This window comes from Sebastes umbrosus, chromosome 20 (assembly GCF_015220745.1).
Source record: "Sebastes umbrosus isolate fSebUmb1 chromosome 20, fSebUmb1.pri, whole genome shotgun sequence".
Lineage (NCBI taxonomy): Eukaryota > Metazoa > Chordata > Actinopteri > Perciformes > Sebastidae > Sebastes > Sebastes umbrosus.
In genome coordinates this window covers 13,496,470-13,502,527 of record NC_051288.1, presented here as the reverse complement: position 1 = coordinate 13,502,527, position 6,058 = coordinate 13,496,470, and the positions used below count along the sequence as shown (strand labels likewise).

The window sequence follows — 6,058 nt, the reverse complement described above, 5'->3', positions numbered from 1 at the left end:
ATATGTTGAAAAACTAAATTATTAAACCCTAAATTAATTGATTTTTACATTAAACGACATGTATTCAGTAATGCTTGTTTCAAATTCTCAATAATTTCGAGGCATTGACAAAACAACGCAATGCCAAGCAGGTATAATGTTCACCATGCAACTTTAGTATGTTGCATTAAAAACACAAAGTATGGCTGAGGCTGATGGGAATGTTTAGTTGGGTTTTTTTGCATGTATTTTGTCTTAAATCATATATTTGGCATCCTTCTTGACAAACTTTATTAACCCTCTGAGACCCACAATAGACCCATTTTTCAACAGTAGATGTCACATAGAAGCGGTGTACATCATCTGATAGCTGGGAAACCTGAGGATTCATTTGAGATGTTGCTCAGCACTGTGTCAAGTTGCTCTAGTCATAAATCAGAAATAAACATGAATGAATGAATGAATGAATTATTGAATGAATGAATTAAAATAAATTGTAAAAGTGTATGAGGGTTTAGAACATTATGATTTAAGTATATGATGGTCATTCCCAGAATCAAAAAACACAGGACGTGGTGTTAAAATCTGTCCCTTGTGCCAATATGTGGTGAGCACTTCCACAAACTCTGAGAACCCCCACCCGTCAATTGTCAACCACTCTAAACAACGAGGTGAATTTCGTGGGAGGGTTGCCTGGGTTGTGACATTTCAGGACAATTGGGCACAGGACACATCATCAGTAGTGTACCGTTGTATCATCAGATGTTTCGGCCATTTAACACTATACACCCTCCACAAAGGCGGCCAGCTTAAGGGTGATCAATACTCAGCTTGTGTACTGTGCCCGAGTGTCCCGCAATTCCTATGCTCTATTATGTCTCATAAGTTGTTGCAGCAATTTTTGGTTTGATACCATTTGTTAAACAGATTTAGTGTTAAATGTAACCATTTTGTACCTCTCGAGAATTGATAAAAAATGATCAATGATCCCTCCAGAATACCACATTAAGACACCAAGACCTTGAGGAACATCATAGAAAAAGCAATGCTGTGATTTGGTATAAAAAACTTTTGACATTTGGAGATTTCTGCAAGAATTGCATTTTTCGGCGATTGAATAGCGAGCACTTCGGTTCTGGAAACTGCTCAGAAACCCCCTTATTGTCAGTTTATCCAGAAAAGCCATCCATCCTCTGAATGCCCTAAGTCTGTAGTTTGTGGCTGTAAAGTTTCATGAGGCTGTGATTATCCTAGAAGTCACCACAGGTCATTTTATACAGTGAGGTAAAATTAACAAAAAATAGTCTCACTACAATGAAATGGCTACTATGGGGACTAACATCATCACACATTAATACAGTTGGGCTCATTGGATCCACAAGAGTCTCAGCTTTACAGTGATACTCACATTTATGTAATTCCAAGACTGTTTCTAGGAGCATTATTTAGCCTCCTTCCCGACGAGCTAGTATGACATGGTTGGTACCAATGGATTCCTTAGGTTTTTAGTTTCATATGATATCTGTATCTTCACTCTAGCTACAGCCTCTGAAAGACAGTAAAGTCGGTCAGGATCGCAGGAGAGTTGAATAAATAAATCTGTTCCTCTCCGTTTCTCTCTGTCTCTCATGCTGTCAAGGGTGAGCAACTATCTCTGTTGTCTCTCTGACCAGATGTTGAACTCTGTGTAACCCGTGGATGAATAATCACAGCCTGAGTCCCTCCTCCGCTCTCAGCACTGTCAACCTCTACACCCAGTGAGGTCAATTCACTTTTTAATCTAAACACTTCTAAATAAACTTCAACATAAAACGTTCATCCAACAGAGGATGTTCAATTTTCAAAATGTCATATTATGCACTTGTCAGCTTGAAAGGATTAACCCTGTTAAAGGAATATTATGGATTATAGGCTTATATTCACTTTCTTGTCAAGAGGAAGATGAAAAGATCGATACCACTCTCAATGTTTGTATGGTAAATTTGTAGCTGGAGATAGTTAGCTTAACATAAAAACTGAATACAAGGGAGACATAGCTAGCCTGGCACAGTCCAAAGCTGTCATGGCCATATTCAAAGGGGTTCTATGGGTTCTCTTGGTACCCCCGAGTCTCCCCTTTACAGACATGCCCACTTTATGATAATCACATGCAGTTTGGGGCAAGTCATAGTCAAGTCAGCACACTGACACACTGACAGCTGTTGTTGCCTGTTGGGCTGCAGTTTGCCATGTTATGATTTGAGCATATGTTTAATACTAAATGCAGTACCTGTGAGGGTCTCTGGACAATATTTGACATTGTTTTGTGTTATTAATTGATTTTCAATAATATATATATACATACATTTGCATAAAGCAATCATATTTGCCCACTCCCATGTTGATAAGAGTATTAAATACTTGACCAATCTCCCTTTAAGGTACATTTTGAACAGATAAAACAAATGTGTGATTAATCGCAATTAATCATGATTAAATATTTTAATTGAATGACAGTCCTAATATATATATATATATATATATATACACATTATATATATATATAGTCTAGTTCTTAGAATTCTTAGATAAAGAAAATAGAACCATAGAATCAATCTTAGAACTCTGATGACAAAACAATAGAATGTTGATGACAGTGAGACTCTCACTTAGTTCTGATTAACACAGATTAACACTCAAAGTCTCAAAGCACATTGTAGCAGCTGTAGTTTTTCCTTGGAGACAAACATTTTTCAGAAATACGTATTTCTGTGACATACAGCCTCGAGCTTTCAATTTTGCAACCAAAATTGCAGACCAGTTCTCTGGAAGTAAGGTAAGTCTGTAACCCTGTGCATAGGCTCATTCCTCAATAACCTAGTCTATAATTTAGGTATTACAGTTTTTCCTCAATCACTTTGGCTCATTTTTCTAAACAGTCTTAACATTCTCTAAATTGTAAGTGCAACTGTCACAACTGTTTGCTGGGACATCACAACACTATTGCATGTTTGCAAAAGGTAGTAACTCACCCAAAACATTTCATTCATGCTTCAAAACCTAGTTATTGTGTCAGTGAATTGGCAAATGCCACCAAAATGAGAAGTTGTTTTGTCCTGGAAGTTGTGAAGAGGACCACAACTTCACTGAGAATCAACTCATCAGATTTGATCAGCAAGCCATGTGCAAGCGGTTATTGTACTGACTCTTTTGCACATGTGCCAAAACACATGCAGTTTGCTTGAATGAATGATAAATTCAAATCTGTTGTGAACAGCAAACCAATTGTTTAGAGATTTTAACTTATTGATTTGAAAAAAAGCAATTCTCATTAAAAAAACTGAGCCAAAGCAAATAAGAAAAACTGTAACATGACTCTGCTGGTGTCTACTTTATTAGTCAGTCATAGTGTTAAATTCACAATTTTGTTTTGCAAACTTGTTCACTATTTGAGAGTTACATTAATCTGCTGGTAGGGACTTGTATCTTTTGAAAATCATATTCTTGTTCACAAGGAATGACTGAGACTGAAAGAAAACAAGCTTATTATATTAAGTTTTACTGAATTTCAACAAAATGTTGGCACAAACGTATCAGGCTTGTATGTGTACTAGACATTGTGGGGACAAATATCTGTTCACACCATCACATTATAGGGGAATACCTACTAGATGAGCTGTCAGTGTCACACGAGCTGAATGTAAAATTTGAGGGTTTCAAGTTTCAGAATTGTAAATATTTGAGGTAGGATGGACAACATTGTAATATTGTAAGATCATTTTTGATTTCTATGTCTGATCTATTTAGTCAAAATGGATGGAAGAGGAGACGGACCCCACAACGATGGAAACGACCGTAAGTACTTGGTTCATCAGTTTAAACAGACCACTCTGATGTACAGTCTTTCCAAAAGCTATTTAAAGGTGGAGTTTGTGACTCTAATCCAATACACTTTTTAGCTCCTTACGGTCCGCTAGCTGTCCGTTCTGTGTGTGCATTGAAAAAAAATCTGGCTTTCATACACAGCTCTGGCTCTGTAAATGGGAAACACACAAAATGGATCGGACTGAGCCACTAGGGCTGTATCGAATGTTATTTTTTACATTCAAAGCTTCTATTGAGTTTTTCGAATGAAGCTTCGAATGTCTGTTAGTACAGTTGCGAGCCTCCCTTTGTGTGGCGCAAGCGGGAAAACAAACTATTTTTTTGCCAACAAATATGGATTGAAGTAGAATATTTTGTTTGATAGAAACATGTTGTGAATTTTGGAAATGATTACATCCGTCTTTTGGACTGAGACAAGAAGAGGGGAAGAGAAGGTGAAAGGTGAACTATTGCACATAACGTGTTTCCACGCTGGCAGGGCGCTGAGGAGCGCAACGCCTTTCTGAAAGGTTCAAAGATTTTCAACTAGAAGCGCTCGGAGCGGCCATACAAAAAGTCGGAGCGATTTGAAAAAGACGCTAAAAAAAACGCTATATGGACACTCAGCCGAAGTTATTAATAATAATTAGTCAAACGAACTATTCGGTACAGCTCTACGAGTCACACATCACTATTCCAGCAGGGAAAAGGCCATGGATGTATAAAGAGAAAGGCAGTGGGAGTGAGAGGGTTGGTGTTTATTTGGGTGTTGACTTCAAATATCAACTATCTTTCTCCAGAATAACAAACTCCACCTTTAAGGGAGACTGATTTACAGTTCAATTCAATGGTATAACATAAATCTCTACCTGATCTTGCAGGCCCTGTGTTCCTCCACTATTTATTTCCAAGAGGAGATCAGCCAATGGGCAATCAACTTCATGGTGGATTCATTGCCTGGTTAGTATTAAACCTGAATGGTGGACCAGATGAGCCCGGCATCGCTGCGTTAGTGGAGGTGTTTCTAGGACCTGTGCACCAAGACCTTGACAACAATGGAAACAACCATGAAGTCCAGGGCAACCATGAAAACCAGGATGAGGAAAACCATGGAAACATCGTCAACAATGACATCCATGACAACCTTGACAACAATGACGGCATCCAACGTTGAGGTTAGAGTCCACCAGGGTGTAGAGGAAGACGACCCCCTGCCTGGAGGATTCGGGAAAAGGTCAAGAGAGGAGGATGGAGAGGTCATTGAAGAGGGAAGCAGCAAAAGATACAGATGGTGGGATGAGTTTGCTGAAACCAGCTCTGACAGTAACACTGACAGTGACACTGACAGCACAAACAGTGACGATTTCAACAGAAAAACTGAAATTAGTCCAGACAAGCGGGATGAAGCTGCTGAAGAAGACCCTCTGCCTGGTGTATCCCGGAAAACATCAAGAAAGAACGATGAAGAGGAGAGAAGCAGCAAGAAATCAAGACAGTTAAGAGTTTGCAGACAGCAACTCTGACATAGTCACCATCACAACTGGCCACGATCTTGCTCACAGTAGTGCAAATATATTGATGTGGCCAAAGTAAATCTAAGTCGTTTTGTTGCCTAAACCTAACCAAGGCAATCTTTTCCTAAACCTAACTAAGTAGTTTTGTTGCAGAAACCAAACCAAGTTGTTTCCTGTGAAGACGGAAGTTTATGTAGAAAAGACCGAAGCGGATATTGACACGTGCGTCACATGTTGCTGGACATTCATAGGAAAATGCACGACAAATGAGGAATAACTATTTGTAAGAAATCATACAAACCGTTGTATGAGAAAACATTGAACTATGTCAATATACCCGGTTAATAAAAGTAGAATTTAAAACACTTTCCCGAGGGATTAAACAGTTTGTCCAAACATCATGTAATAATTGACCCACCAACAGGTCAGCAAGGTTGAAGAGGTTATCAAATAGCATTTATCAGAGTCCAATAGGCTTGTCACTGTGCCAGTCATTACACAGATTAGATCAGAGCCACATGTATACTGTAGAAATAGAGTGCAAGGCAAGGCAAGGCAAGGCAGCTTTATTTGTATAGCACATTTCAACAACAGGGCAATTCAAAGTGCTTTACAGAAACATTCAAGAACATTGCGACAAAATGCAAAAGAACATTAAGAAATAATTAAAACAGTTATAAAAACATAAAAACATTAAAACATTAAAGATTAGAAAATAAAAA

General features: G+C 38.3%; 1 long non-coding RNA gene across 1 annotated transcript; it reads left to right on the top strand.

Annotated features, from left to right (window-relative positions):
• Nucleotides 1–2,620: 2,620 nt before the first annotated feature.
• Nucleotides 2,621–5,651, top strand: LOC119479881. Its single transcript, XR_005204770.1, has 3 exons — nucleotides 2,621–2,794; nucleotides 3,766–3,813; nucleotides 4,704–5,651. It is a non-coding gene; the product is annotated as an uncharacterized LOC119479881 (long non-coding RNA).
• The last annotated feature ends 407 nt before the right edge of the window (nucleotides 5,652–6,058 follow it).